Source organism: Sitophilus oryzae, unplaced genomic scaffold, assembly GCF_002938485.1.
Source record: "Sitophilus oryzae breed Bouriz unplaced genomic scaffold, Soryzae_2.0 scaffold_128_pilon_pilon, whole genome shotgun sequence".
Classification (NCBI taxonomy): domain Eukaryota; kingdom Metazoa; phylum Arthropoda; class Insecta; order Coleoptera; family Curculionidae; genus Sitophilus; species Sitophilus oryzae.
The window spans coordinates 92,301-108,636 of record NW_022145937.1 but is presented as its reverse complement, the minus strand read 5'-3'; positions in this window follow the sequence as shown (position 1 = coordinate 108,636).

The following is a 16,336-nucleotide window of genomic DNA, read 5'->3' as shown; positions in this document are numbered from 1 at the left end:
GAATGGATCTGGCAACCATTTCAGTCAATGAAGAGCCGTATACCACATCTCCGTAATCAAACAAGGACAAAATTAGCGAATTGCACAGATAATATTTTGTATTCTGAGGAAGATGTTTCTTAAAATAAACCAAACCTTTTAGTCGCATATATGCAATTTTCAATTTATTTTTTACATGTATATCAAATTTTAAATTAGAGTCAAAATATATTCCGAGATTTCTAGCGTCCTTAACTATTGGTATTTTAGTATTATTAACACATATATCAAGATTGTCTGATAGATAATTGAGAATAGTCTGATTATTTCCAAGCAGCATAATACACGATTTGGATGCATTTAATTTTAGATTATGTTCCATTGAATATTTGTATATGTTATTAATATCTGTTTTAAAATTTTCTTCACCTTGTTTTAAATTATCAGATGCAAAAGCAGAGTAAATTTGTGAATCATCTGCATACTGTTGTAATGTAGAAAACTCAATTTCTTTATTCATATCGACAACATATAATGAAAATAGCAATGGCCCATTAATATGGATCCTTGAGGAATTCCACATATCATAGAAACGTAATTTGACTTTAATTTATGATTCCCCTGTCTTACTTGAACGCAATGCAGACGATTAGAAAGATAATTTTTAAAAAACGTTATAGAGTTTTCTGATAATCCGAAGTAATGGAGTTTAGCTAGTACCTAACATATCATAATTTATAGTATCAAATGCCTTGCTAAAATCAAGCAAAGCAAAACAGGTGATTTTTTTTGTCTTCCATATTTACTCGAATGTCATTCAGCAGTTTTACAAGACATGTGGTTGTACTAAATTTTTTTCTGAAACCGGATTGACACTCTGGCATTATTTTATTTTCGGTAACAAATGAAAATAACTGCTTATGAATATGTTTCTCAATAATCTTAGAGACCACCGATAGAACATTGATTGGTCGTAAATCATTAAAAGTTTTTGGATACAGCAGATACTTTGGCTAGAGCTCTAATAATAGATTTTTTCCAGATATCTGGATATACGCAATCAAGTATGCAAGAGTTGATTATATTTATTAAAGCTATATGGGAGTTTTTTAGGTCGCTTATCGCAAATCTGAAGTCAAATAGATCATTGATCGCGAATCTGATGTCGGATTGGCAAAATTCAAGATGGCGCATCCCATATGGCTCAAGAACGGTGTGGGTCCGATTCGAATCGGTCCCGCGCCCACAGGGTAGGCTATTCTTGAGGTCGGCCATATGGGATCCGCCATCATGAATTTTGTCAAAAAACACCCATGGACTGATTTTGTTCGGATCCGTGTTTTTTTTTTAATTTGCGTCGGCCATATTTGACCCGCTATTTTGAATTTTTTGAATCCGACATCAGATTCATGATCAGCGACATAAAAAAACACTTTGCCGGTTTTGGTTAAGATCTGTGCGATTTTGGAAATTCGCATCTGCCATATTTGATCCGCCATTTTGAATTCTACCAATCCGACATCAGATTCACGATCAGCGACCTAAAAAAAACTATACCGGTTTTGGTTAAAATCCGTGCAATTTTCAAAATTCATGACTTGTAGTAGGTTTTTTGAGGTTACAAAAAATGAGTCATGCTAGCTCAATTCTGATGGGTGATTTGAGTTTATCAGATCAATTTACATTAGGTTATAGTGTTATTTATTACATAAGAAAACATTTTTTTTTTATTTTTTCCTACTACATTTTCCTGAATTTTTACGGATTTTTACTATGTTTTTGAGGTTAGAAAAAAGCTGAGATGTGATAGTACAAAAGGTACTATAGGATATGATGGTCTGGTAAAAAGCATACCCCACTTTTGTTCTTTTGTGTGGCTGTGTAATTAATGATATGTATGCTCGTGTTTATGTATTCCCCTATACAGGGTGAGTTTAAATAAGTGAAAAAAAAATTAGGGGTAGCATATTTCGATCCCAGAAACACGATTATGAGTTTTTTTTCGCAAATTTTTTTTTTTCAAAATTTGGATTTTTTTACTTTTTAGTTAAAAAATATAATTTGTTGATAATATGGCAACATAGGTAGTAGATTAAATTTACAAGAAAGAAAATCCCGAAAAGATCCAGTGATTCTCAAAATTTTAGTAACAAATCATTTTTTTGGAAATTTGCAAAGTAAAATATCTTGGTTATTTTAGATTTATTGAAAAACGGTAAAGAGAAAATATGTTTCTTTTATCGAAATGTACCAGCCCTGAAAATATTTGCACTTATTTAGGACTCACCATGTATATCGATGCTTTGGCCAGTCAAAATATTTATATTTTTGTAGCACCTGGAAAAATATTTATATTTTCCTTGTTTTTTGAGTTCAAAAGTAAAGAGGTTTTTATTAAAGTCAGAACGTATATGTGGGCCGATAAACATCAATTCGGTAGCTTTATATCGGCCATAAATTCCACCTACGTTGGGCGTACGAAAAAAACGTTTTTTGTCAATTATTTTTCTCTTTTAGTATTTTTTATATCAGGTTTCTTACAATAGTATTCTCTTATATAGGGCTTTAAAGAACTATTGATATGCTATAACTGTTTCATTAACTATAAAATTTGTAAGTAACTCTGAATTAACTACGATGAATTTCATGTCATGGACCTGTACATACATATATAGGGAAATTAAAATAACTTTTGATGCACATCATAATACGACCACCAGCAAACTCCATAAGACGACGCATGGTGTCATTGATGACGTGCAACAAAAGTTGTTCCAATTTCCCTATACTGGCATTACTCGCTGACGAGTATTCGACACGTATCAAAAGATGGTCACGCAAGGCGTTTTCTTTCATGAGCTTTTCTGTGACTGAAAAGCCCGATACGTGATGTTATTTGCCTACCGTACTCCGGACATTCAAAAATCTCATTGCTTTGTTGCCTCTTTACTTTTTGGTTGTCGCTGTTAACTGAGTTTACAATTCTTCTCCATTGAGTTCTATTGTGAACGGAAAATGTACTTGTACCTTCTGAGTTGTCCACCCGGCCTCCTCTTACCGTCTACAAGCTCACCGTAAAGCAGAGATTTTGGTATGCGGCTTTCTTGCATTCTGCATACGTGACCAGTCCATCTTAAGCGGGATTTTGTAACCATGACTTCAATACTCTCGCAATTAGCTTTTTCAAGAACCGATACGTTTGAGACATGATGGAACCACCGAATTCTTAAGAGTTGTCTAAGGTATCTCTATTGCAACTTGTTTAATGCGTTCATGTGTCGGCGGTATGGCACCCAGGTTTCGCTTTCCATATAACATGGTGGGGCTTATAATTGCTCGGTACACTGCAAGTTTCGTTTTTGTACTCAATTCATGATTGTAGAAAACCCTGTCTTTTAATTTCCAGAATGCTCTTGAGGCGCTGCTAATTCTGTGCTGAATTTCAGAGTCGATATTGGTCTTTTCCGAAATGAAACTGCAGATGCCAAGGTAATTAAATTCCGCTACATATTCCAATAGTTCTTCTCCGATTTTTATAGCAATTTTATGATCTTCCGGGGGAGTGCACATGATTTTGGTTTTGTCAATATTAAGCTTAAGGCCCAAAGCCTCGTATGCCCAGGTATATGTGTTCAACATTTCTTGTAATTGTTGTTGTAACGTGTTTGCAACTAGAGCGCAGTCATCAGCGTATTGAAGTTTTGTGATGAATTTTATACGTGTTTTTGCCCTAAGTCTTTTTATGTTGAAGAGACCGCCATCACATCTGTATCTAATACTCAGTCCTCTCTCCTGCAGTTTTCTCTCCACTATAATGGAGAGCGCTGCCATGAATATGTTGAATAGGAGAGGCGCTAAGACACATCCCTGCCTAACTCCTGTATTTGTCAGGAAGGAATCGCTCAGTGATCCATGATGTGACACTCTTGACTGGTTGTTGTTATGGAGGCTTTTACACACTGTAAGAAATTTGTTGGGTACTCCGAACTTTTTCATAATTGGCCAAAGTGCATCTCTACTCACAGAGTCGAACCTATGAGTATTCATGGACCTATGAGTATCCTGGAACCGATTTTGATAAATTAAATAAAACTCCGATTTCTAAAGAAAAAAAGAATGAAATTAAATCTCAACTTTTAATTAAATTAAATGAAACGTGCATTATTTTATAGGAAACTGTAGATATATAACCAATATATAGGTAGCTATTATTTTATTAGTTAATTAAGGGAAACGCTCCCAGTTCAACGTATATTAAAAACAAATTAATAAACGGTTTAATAAGGTTTTTTCGAGGGGTGTCTCACTATTGGAATTACATGTACATTTTCTTGGCAGTCGCTGGCAATCATTGGCAGTCTTATGGCAGTCGCCTATAATAATTACATGGCAGTCATAGGCAGTCTTCTTCATAGACATTGGCAGTCGCTTAGCAGTGGAAGGATATTTTGGCAGTACGTGTACATTTTTAACCCGAGTGAGACACCCCTCGGGTTTTTTTGTTTGGTCTGTTACTTCTTTCTTTATTTTAGATTAAATAATAATTAGCTACATTAATTAATTATTGCATAATTACATTATATTAATTAGATATACTCTTGGATAATTTTAATGGTTTAATCAAATACCTGAAAGTTTTGTGTATCTCGCATTTCTCACGGTTAGTATATTCATTTTATGTTAGCAAATATAATGCATGAATTGGTAATATTTTAATAACTGCAAATTCTGGACCTTATAAGAATAGAGGGAACTGTTATTTATAAATAATAATTGAAACTGATGTTTCCGTTACTGGGAAATAACAGCTTAAAATAACAGAATTCATTGCACAAAAAATTGTTTTAAAGTTAAGGTAAGGAATAACCTCCATTTAGTCTCTAGAAAATGAAGGTGGATTGGTTACACTTTAGGGCGAACCGGCAACAACATCACTGGCAGAGCTATTGAATGGAATCCGCAAGGCAGTAGAAGAACTGGTCGTCCAAGTCATACATTAAGGGACAATTAAAAAGGAGATCGAATCAATAAACCGTCAGCATTTATACATTCCGTACATGTATACGGCACCTAGCACAATCCCATTGGTCAGATTTGAATTTTAAACCAATTAAACTCCGAGTGCCATACGCGAGTATGGAATGTAAGACAGTGCCATATGCACTTACGGAATGTACCTAGTAGAATCTATTTACTGAAAATGATGCTAGATGATGGGTGGAGGAATTTGAGTCTTTGATAAATTCTAATTGGAGAGTGTCGAGTGTCAAAACAAACACGCCAAGGCTCATATGTAGGTAGATATATTTTAGACATTACTATTAACGCTTTGTTATAGAGCATTCCAACCAAAACCAAACCTACCCCATCAAATAGCTAACCTAACTATCGCAATCAACACCACCAGATAACCTTCTAAACCCTTAACTGGTCCGGCGTCGTCTGACAGACTACGCCAAATAATTAACTCATTCTCATTACTTACTGGGACCGCCTACAGGATTGGCGTTCCAGCTAATCCTCCCCCTCTCGGTCAGCGACTGATAGCCATATTTATGCCCAAACTGGATTCGTTTTTTAGAAGTTATGGCAGAAGTTACTTAAGCCGTAGTTGCTGGACGGACCGTTTGTGTCTAAGGTTGTGTCTGTAAGATTTTGTGTGTGACAAATTTTTGTAAAATATGGCCGGGCCTTCGAAAAGAGTGCGTTTAGGAGACTGTAGTTGTGAAGAAACTCTATTGAAATGATATGATGAGGACTGTGACAGTGACAATATGACAACCGGCCAGACAAATGCGTTTAACAATGTCAAATATTCCAAGAGAAATATACTCTACAACTGGTAGAACACTTGCAATTCCTGTACAACCAGAACACGCCTACGGAGATATTCTTATCCTAAGGTTCTTATCCTAGTGAAAGACAATATTATGTCCTAGTTAATTATTTTTAATGCCTTGAATGTACGAATACATTTTGTAAAACATGTTCAGAAAAACAATGAATTTTGCCTCATGCTGTAACTAAAAACCTTTTCTTTAACTTCAGTTTTATAACTTATTTTTTTATATATAGTATTAAAAACTTATTTCTATATTGTAATGACTGATAGTAATTTGGTTTTATTTTTTAGAGCTTAGTAAAAATCTAATGGTTTTTTTTCAAATTTATATGTATGTTATTTTATTTTGTACTATATTTTCTTAAAGTTTATATTAATTGAACCAATTTTTGTCTAGATTAGTTCAGTAATACATAATATAATATGTAATAAAATAAAAATTTGTTATTTTTTAGTTTTTGTGTGTTTTTCAACTTTTTAGAAGACGTAGTCCCACAGACTACGCCGGACTGTTTATGATACTTATCTATTACCGGACCAGTTAAGGGTTAACCAACGCAACCAACTCCACCAAATAATCAATCTAACCTCACCAAAAAGCGTGAAACCAACGCAATCCGTATTTTGATTGCTATTAAATATTTACAGCTTTTTTAAAAAATAAAAACAGTTGTAAAAAAAATAAAAAATGAGGGTCCGGCGTGAGATTTGAACCACGGACCTCTCGTTCACGAAGCGATGGCCTCAGTCACGGAGCCCCATCTACTCTTGCAAGATTAGCTATAGCCAGGCGTTACTTTCTACGGCAAGCATAATTACGAGGTACATTCCTTAAGTGCGCATGGCACTGTCTTACATTCCATGCATACTCGCGTATGGCACTCGGAGTTTAATTAGTTTAAAATTCAAATCTGACCAATGGGATTGTGCTAAGTGCCGTATACATGTACGGAATGTATAAATTCAAACCGTTATGGCAAGTTGTTAAATCAAGTGACAACAACCGAACGCACTGGAGAGCGGTTATTGATGCCCTATGCTCCACGTAGCAGTAAAGGACAAAATGAACGAAGAAACCAACACTTCAATTAACCCTGCATAAATAAGCCAAATAGAAAGTTAAAAAAAATGAGTTTACTAATTAAAGTAGATATGTTTATATACAATTTACTAAAAAACTCATAAAAATAGCAATAATTAAAATTAAAAAAATAATGCTGTAAATTTGATGTAACTTTTTCCGTTTTTTTACATCAACATAATAAAATTTAAATAAATATCTATCTAGAGTTTGTCTAGAGATCAAGAGTCTTTTTTCTTTAAAGCAATGTTTTAAATTTTGTCCTAATGTTTTAAAATTTGTCCTAAGTTAGGATGTTTTAAATTTAAAATAAAAAATATATATAAATATATATATACTCTGTATATTTTTTTTATTCTAGATTTTATGAACTGAAAACTATTTGATGAACAATGTCCGATTAAAGAAAAAAATAATCAAAAAATATTTTTTAGAAAACTTGCTACAATTTACTATCAATTTTCTGAAAACATTTTTATTTATATTTAGATTTAAGTATATCATACAATAATTTTTAAAAATATTGTATTATTAAATTGAGTAGGAAATTATAGCGTATAGAGGAAACAGAAATAAAAATAGCTAAACAAATATTCAAAATTTGAATGAGTTGATTGAAAATTACAGAGCAGCAATGCAAACGCTCTGAAAATATCGTGGGAGTTGATAAATAGAGATACATTCATATAGTTAGAATTAACATATTCAGTCCCAATAAATTATTGTATCAATTTTTAAAATTACGGTAATCAAGTTAATGTGTGCTGCGATAAAAATACTTTAAAATTATTTAGATTCATAGTAATGAAAGACTATTGAATTTATTTAGTTTAAATCCTTTTGTCTAAAAAGGCGAAACATCTACACAATCCTTTGAAAAAACTTTTAAGATCTATTTGTGTTCTAATCAATAAACGTTTGTTTATTTAGACTTCAGTATATATAGTGGCGAGTTTAGTATACTTTTCTTCTTCCTAGAAATAACACTTCTAAAATAAGTATATCTGAAAACGTAATTCGTATTTTTCAAATAAACCACTGGATTTTCTTTATAACTCCTTTATTATGTTATAGTCGTAGTACTCAAGAATGGACACAATTTTAACAAATATTATTTGTAATTTGCACCTTACACACATCGCATTAGCCTTGAATTTTGCCATTTTGAAATAGAATATGCGTTATTGTATTAAAGGCTCTTTACGTAATGGTACGTACACATTGGCGCGCGGCAAGCGCGCACCGATTCGCCTGTATTAGTACGTGTTTTCAAGTTGCGCGCGCTCCGCGCGCAAACAGCTAGCGGCGAACCATCTCCAGTCGGTTTTTCGACGCTCCGCTTTGTTTGTTCGTTGTTCAGTTGGGACGGCCGGTGAAGACACCGCGCGCATTCCACGCGCATTTATCAGTGACTATGTGTATTTTCTTTGAATAAATTCCCTATTTTGTGTTTTTCTTTGAATATTCTTTATTAATGGAGTGTTTAAAGAGTCGCACTACTCATGATTAAAATTGCGTAGTTCTTCTCGGACGATAAAGACATGATTAACGACTAGACGAATGTTCGCGGGATTTCTATGGATCGCGGGATGTTCGTTAAAACAAAAAAAGCAACGCGCGGCGAACGCTCGGAGCGCGCGCACCGCACCAATGTGTACGTACCATAATGACCTAATTTCCAAATTTTTTAGAAGACACTGTTCGTACTACCTATACTGTTCGTACACCTATTGCTTTATGGTTTTATCTCAATTTCCAGCACATTTCCAGTACATTCAAAAACAATATGGTAAATTGACAGATTGAAAACTGTTGTGGTACTTTCAGAGACTCTATCCCACTTCTGATGTCAGTACGTAGTTCGTATGTTTCAAATAAAATGTTGGATTTCTTTCATAATTTCATTATTCCAACCTATTAAATAAATAAATAAATAAACAAATAAATGCTTTTATTGTCAAAAATTTTTACAATTTGTAGACAAAAGTAAAGTAAACAAACAAAAGAGAATACAAAACAAGTATACAAATTACATTGTCAGTCTTATTGTTTAAAATAAACATTTATAAATGTTTACAATGTCAAAGAATAAAAAAATAAAAATAAAATTCAAATATATTTAGTAAGGTAATAGTAAATATAGTAATAGCAAACATTAGACCAGTGTTTACAAGACCAAATTCGATTATCAAAATATAAGTCATTTACAGCGTAGAAATCCTTGTCTAGTAAATAAGATTTCAATGCTTTGCGAAATGAAGAAAATGATGTTATGGATTCGATTACAAATGGCAGGTGGTTGTGTATTTTTTTCGAGTTGTATAATATTGAACTTTGAGCGTGGGGTAGGTAGGTAAAGATCTCGCTCAGCGTTCCTGAGTGAATAAGTGTGAGATAGCCTTTCTTGAGAAGCTGATATATGCTTACGTATTAGGCAAACGGATTCATATATAAATAAGGAAGGAAGCGTTAATATTTTTATTTTTTTTAAAAAAATCCTGGCAATGAGTTCTGCTGTTTAGTTCCAGTGAATATCGAACAGCTCTCTTCTGGAGCTTGAAAATGTGGTCAACTTTAGTCGCACAACACGTACCCCAGAATGGAAGGGCATATCTGAGGTGCGACTCAAAAAGTTCATAATAAAAAGTTCTAGCCACTGACAAGTTAAGCTCCTTAGGAACAGATCTTAATGCAAAACAGGCAGAGCTTAATTTTTTCGACGAAGCGTCGATATGCATGTCCCATTTTAGAGAATTGTCTACAACAAGCCCTAAGAATTTTACAGATTTTACGATGTCAATGTTAAGGTGTTGTTAAGTACAAAAAGCTGCAACGAGTTTTTATACGACAAAGCTTTAGTTTTTGAAATGTTCAGACTCAGGAGGTTTGAATCGCACCAATATTTAATGGTGATTAACACTGGCTAATAATGGCTTATTACTCAGGATTGTAAAACAGCGCAGCGGTGCAACAAACTCAATAATAATTTTAACTACTAAACTCATTTTGTGAATTGTAGAGAGTAAAAGTTTACATATAATAAACATAGTAAATAAATAAATAAATGCCTTTATTGTCAAAAATTTTTTCAATTTGTAGACAAAGGTAAACTAACAAACAAAGTAAAAAAACAAAGTACACAAACAAACCATCAAAAGATAACACAAAATATTATACAAATAATATTGTCAGTCTTATTGTTTAAAATAAACATTTATAAATGTTTACAATGCCAAAGAACAAAAAAATAAAAATAATATTCAAAAATATTTAGTAAGTTTATACTAAAATATCAATGACCTCTAAATAAATTTATTTCGATATCATTAGTAAATATAGAAATAGCAAACATTAGACCAGTTATTACAAGATCAAATTCGATTTTCAAAATATAATTCATTTACGGCGTAGAAAGCCTTGTCTAGTAAATAAGAGTTCAATGCTTTGCGAAATGAAAAAAATGATGTTATGGATTTGATTTCAAATGGCAGGTGATTGTGCATTTTTTTCGAGTTGTATAATATTGAACTTTTAACTAACTCTGAGCGTGGGGTAGGTAGATAAAGATCTTGCTCCGCGTTCCTGAGTGGATAAGTGTGAGATGGCCTTTCTTGAGAAGCTGATACATGTTTACGTATTAGGCAAACGGATTCAAATATAAATAAGGAAGGAAGAGTCAATATTTTTAATTCTCTAAAAAAGCCCCGGCAATGAGTTCTGCTGTTTAGTCCCAGTGAATATCGAACAGCTCTCTTCTGGAGCTTGAAAATGCGGTCAAATTGAGTCGCACAACACGTACCCCAGAATGGAAGGGCATCCCTGAGGTGCGACTCAGAAAGTGCATAATAAACAGTTCTATCCACTGACAAGTTAAGCTCCTTAGAAACAGACCTTAATGCAAAACAGGCAGAGCTCAATATTTTCGACAAAGTTTCGATATGTATGGTCCATTTCAGAGAATTGTCCACAACAAGCCCTAAGAATTTTACAGATTTTAAGACGTCAATGGTGGGGCATACCTGAGGTGCGACTCAGAAAGTGCATAATAAACAGTTCTATCCACTGACAAGTTAAGCTCCTTAGAAACAGACCTTAATGCAAAACAGGCAGAGCTCAATATTTTCGACAAAGTTTCGATATGTATGGTCCATTTCAGAGAATTGTCCACAACAAGCCCTAAGAATTTTACAGATTTTACGACGTCAATGGTGGTGTTGTTAAGTACAAAAGGATGCAACGAGTTTTTATACGACAAAGCTTTAGTTTTAGAAATTTTGAGACTCAGGAGGTTCGAATCGCACCAAGATTTAATGGTGATTAAGTCATTTGATATAATCCTATGAAGTGCCGTGATGTCCTTGTTGCTCCAAGTGAAGCTAGTGTCGTCCGCAAAAAGACGACATATTTTGCCACTGATATTTATGTTAGCAATGTCGTTAATAAAAAGAAGAAACAAAATAAGGCCTAGTACTGAGCCTTGTGGTACTCCACATTCTATTGGCTTGCTAGAAGACAACGTGTTATCCACCCTCACAAGTTGACTTCTGTTGCTCAGATACGACTTAAACTATTCGAGAGATGATCCCCTGAACCCATAGTGCTGCAGTTTATTAATTAGAATCTTGTGATTTACACAATCGAACACCTTAGAAAAATCACAGAAAATTGTTGCTGTAGAATGATGGTTGTTTAGGCTGGAGTAAACTTTATTACTCACTAATAGGCCTTTATTTAAATATATATTACGAAATATACTATTATTATCATTACAAAATTAGAAGTCAATATGTAAAAGCTTTGATAGTTTATTTGTTGTATTATACAAATTTATGCCCAATTAAAAGCCAGAAAAAAAATATCTAGATTAATATTCGTAATAAAACATTGTTTAATTAAATAACAATATTAAAATTCAAATTTAATTAACTACGCTAAAAATTTTGTGTCAAAATTAATATAACTAATTTAATTGAAACTGTAACAATGAATAAGTGAACCTCTTTATTATGAATTTACTTAGGTACTTTTAATATACAGCTCTTAGAATTATAGTATATGGCAAAAATAATTCACCGGCATAGTCCATTTTCTACTATGAAAGTTATGAAATGCAGCTGAGCGAAAGCATTTTCGTATAGAAGAAGTACTTTGACCGAGTAGAGATCATTAATCATTTTAAAGTGTAGTTTAAAAAGATTTGCCAATTTTTTTTTGTTCTTTCGTCTTAACTATTTATTACTTTTTATTTTCTTGGTACTTTTATTTTATTATAATTGGCCCCATTAAAATTTTAAACTAGGTAAATTTATTAATAATGATGTTATTGAATATATAACTGTTGCTAATTCAAAATATTTCTTTACTATTTAATTACAGATAAAAAAGGAGTTTTTTAGTGTGGTATAAGAAGTTGAGACTTGTAAAAGGACATACCATTAATAGAAAATATTGGACATTTGCAGTAAGTGGATTATTATTTTTCAAAATAATTTAAGGATAATTTTTATAACCGCTTGATATTAATTACAATTATTATAAAATATGCTGTAATGTTAAATGATTTTTGTAAAATTTTAAACATACCAAGAGATTTCCAAAATTTTCCAAACCCTTGAAAAAACATATAGAAAAAAATGGTCAGTTGTGATTGAGAACTTGTCAATAACATTCATAACTCTCTAATACTAAACATTCAAGTATTTCCATTTACTATTATTAGTTTGTTTATATAGGTACGAACTACGAGATAAACTTATAACTGAAGGTAGTTTAAAATTATATGAATTCTAGACAATAACTCTATCTGTAAAACTTTATAAACGTTATTTCAATTAAATATTCTTAACTATATGTTATAAGATATCATTAACTAAAACTAGATATATTCCTTACTTTACTTCTATTAATTTGGAGTAAAACGTGTTCTTCAAAATAACTATCATTATCAAGGCTTCTGAAATATTAGTTTCCTTCGATCAATATGGCAAAAACTATGAAGAGAACTCTGTTTAGAATTACAAAACAAAATAACGGTATAAAATTTGAAGAGAGTGAACAAAGAATAGACCTGTGTTTTATGTTTAAACATCATCTATTGTCTTAACTAACAATATATTGTTATTTTGTAAGACAAACTCCGACATATCATTCATGTCATCATCAAGTCAAAAGGTAGAAAAAAGTATATTAAGAAGAACATGTTTATGTCAGTAGAGGATCATAAATACTTCAACATATTTTTCTATAGCATGACATTTTAGGAATTATAATAAAATGTATATAATTTGAATCATCATGATTCTCAGCATTAACCATTTTCACAATTATGGTGTAGTTTCCTCACATTCTTAGATACTCTCTTTGTAGTTGGGCACATTGTCGTCTATTGTTAGCTATTTTTTCTGAGGATGGTAAAAAAATCTTCTTAGACGCCTGGTCTGTTGTTCTAGAAACCGAGATGTGCCGGATTCCTACCGACTAAAAAAAATCCACCCTATTTGGTTGAAAAACTGCGTTGAAACTGCTCACGCATTACTTCGGCGCTGATGCCCCTCTCTACGTTAGACTTTGGTCATTCTTCAACCCTCCGTTGATCCAGCTCTTTCTGTCGTAGAATTTTTAATATAAACGCCACGAAAGCCTCACATATATCTTCGGCCTCCACAATAGATGGTATTAGGTTTTCTTTTTTAAAGGTTACCTTAAAAAATCCCTTTGATCGTTAATCTACCAGGTTCACAGGCCGAGCATTAGTTTTCTGATCATACATATAAGCCCTATCCTTTACTACCAGGTCTATTGCTTGTGATATACCTTGTTGGTATACCTGCAATTACGAATACCGCTTGCTCCGCTACAGTTCTGTAGGCAGAAACAACTCTCAAGGCGCTCCGTCGCTGAACTGATAGAAGTTTCTGTTTTTCTTTTTTAACCTCCAGTGCCTTTGCCCATATTGGAGTGGCGTACATAATACTGGCACTACTGGCGTGGACCACTTTATTTAAAAGTATCCATTTCTCCTGCCTTGGATCTCCGATGTTTGGCATTACTCTTGCTAATTTAGCCACTGTTGTCTGAGCCTTTACTACTACTGCATGTATGTGTTCTTTGAAATTCAGCTTTTTGTCAATTTGCACTCCCAGATACCTGAGGCTTTTGGACCATTTGATTTCCGTCCCATCCAACACAATCTTTGGAAACGTAAAAGATCGCTTATCCGTTATCACGGCCCGAATTCTGTAACGTAGAAAACGCTAAGCGCTTTTAGACGCTCAGCGTGTATGACGTTAATTTTTGCTGAGCGCGCACTTAACTAACGATTTGGGTATTCTCGTCTGACGCGCTTAGCGTCTTTACTGATTGCGCTAAGCGCTTTGAAAACGGTTGCCTTAAAGGATCGTTTTGCTTGTCGAACTGTCAGTGAAAATCGAAAAAATTGTGATTTCGTGCGTTATCGTTGCTCTTTTTAGTGAAAACTACTACTTGTTCTATAAATTCCTAAATAAGTAATCGACAAATTACAAGTTGGTAGCTATAAATATTGTTCAAAACATCGAAAATGCTGAGAAGCGTCTTCAACATTTCCCTCGTATAATAAGAATAATGACATATCCATAGAAAAATAGGTTGACATAATTCAACAATAGGTTATAAAATTCACGTAACATTGACATTTTTCATTGTTTTAGTCACATTTAACTATTAGATACCTGCGAAATTACGATGCTGTCAATATGTGCTCAACGCGTATCCAGAAAACGATTCGCACAGCAACGAAAATACCAAAATCGACTGCTTGACGTTCCGCTTATCGCATACTTTCGCTCACCGCTTTGAAAGCGTAACGTTTTTATGTCAAAGTTACAGAATTCGGGCCCAGTACAGCCTCTGTTTTATGGACAGCCAGTTGCAAATTTTTCGTCTTCAGTCAACGGTGTATTATATCTAAACTATCGTTTACTTCAGTCTCCAGTTGTTCTGTTTTACTTGCCGTTGCCAAAGTCATCTACAAGTCCCACTATATCTGTGTTTTCAGCCATTTTTAGATCCATAAGCTCGTCATAAAATATGTTCCATAGGAGGGGTCCTAGGACCGATCCTTGGGGAAATCCCATTGTCATGTCATACGTTTTGGTTCCTTCACACGTTAGATAGAATAGTTTTCTCTCTGCAAGATAACTATTCACCATATTTTTCAGATATTCTGGGAAGTCTTTTCTATCCAAGGCTTGTATAATTTCTCCCCATCTTGCAGTATTGAAAGCATTTTGACATCTAAAGTTACTAATGCACAATATCTTATATTTTTCCAATTCCCTTCTTTTACACTTCTTGCAATGGTTACTACTCGATTGATTGCGTCGATGATCGATATGCCTTTACGATATCCATACTGCCGATATGATAATCCTCCTATGCTGTCTACATGGACCTCCATTCTTTGTAGTATTAATCTTTCCAGGAGTTTGGCACTGGTGCCTATTAGGCAGATTGGTCTATAAGATGACGTATTCTCTATTGGCTTGTTGGGCTTGTGTAGAAGGACCAAATTTTGCTGCTTCCATTTGTTTGGGAAATATCCAGAAAGAAGACATTCATTTACTGTGTGTATTGTTGGCTATGCGGGCCCAAGTTATCCCTACTAATTTCCTAATATCATGGTCCCATTTCAGGTTCCGTTTTCTAGGTCTCTTAATTCGTCGTGGGTACCATGCTGAGATTTTTGTGGTCCATCTGTTGTCCGTCATTCTTACCAGGTGTCCTGTCCATTGCCATTTGAAGGATTTGACTCTGTGAATCACATCTATTACCTGGGTCTTTTGTTGTATCCACTCTATTCATTTACGAAATTTTTTGTTTTTTTCCAACATATTACGTTCCATTGACCATCGTGTGAACTGCAGTTTTCTTATAATGTCCATTTTAAGTGTCCACGTTTTGCATGCATAGGTCATGACTGATAGTACCCATTGGTTTGGTTTGGAATGTTTTCTTCTTTAGATAAAGTGGCATTCTAGATTCGAGTATGATTGATTTTCTTCCATATGAACTCCATGCTAACTTAATTCTTCTGTTGATTTCTGGTAGAACAGGTCTCGAGCTGTGTATTAGTTGACCCAAATACACGTATATATTCTTTTACTTTGTTTAGTGTTGTGTCCAGTGTATTTATTAAAATATCTTTTCTGTCTAATAGTTTATTGTACATTACTTTAGTTTTTGCTAAATTCATGTTGACACCTATTTTATTGCGGGCTGTATTTAATTTTTTAATTTGTTCTTGTAGTTCTTCAGGACTTCTGGCGATTAAGACTACGTCATCAGCAAATCTTAGATGGTTAAGATATTCTCCATCTCTTTTTAATCCTTTGTTGGTCCAGTCCAACTGACAAAAGATTTCTTCTAGTGTTACTGTAAACAGCTTTGGGCATATC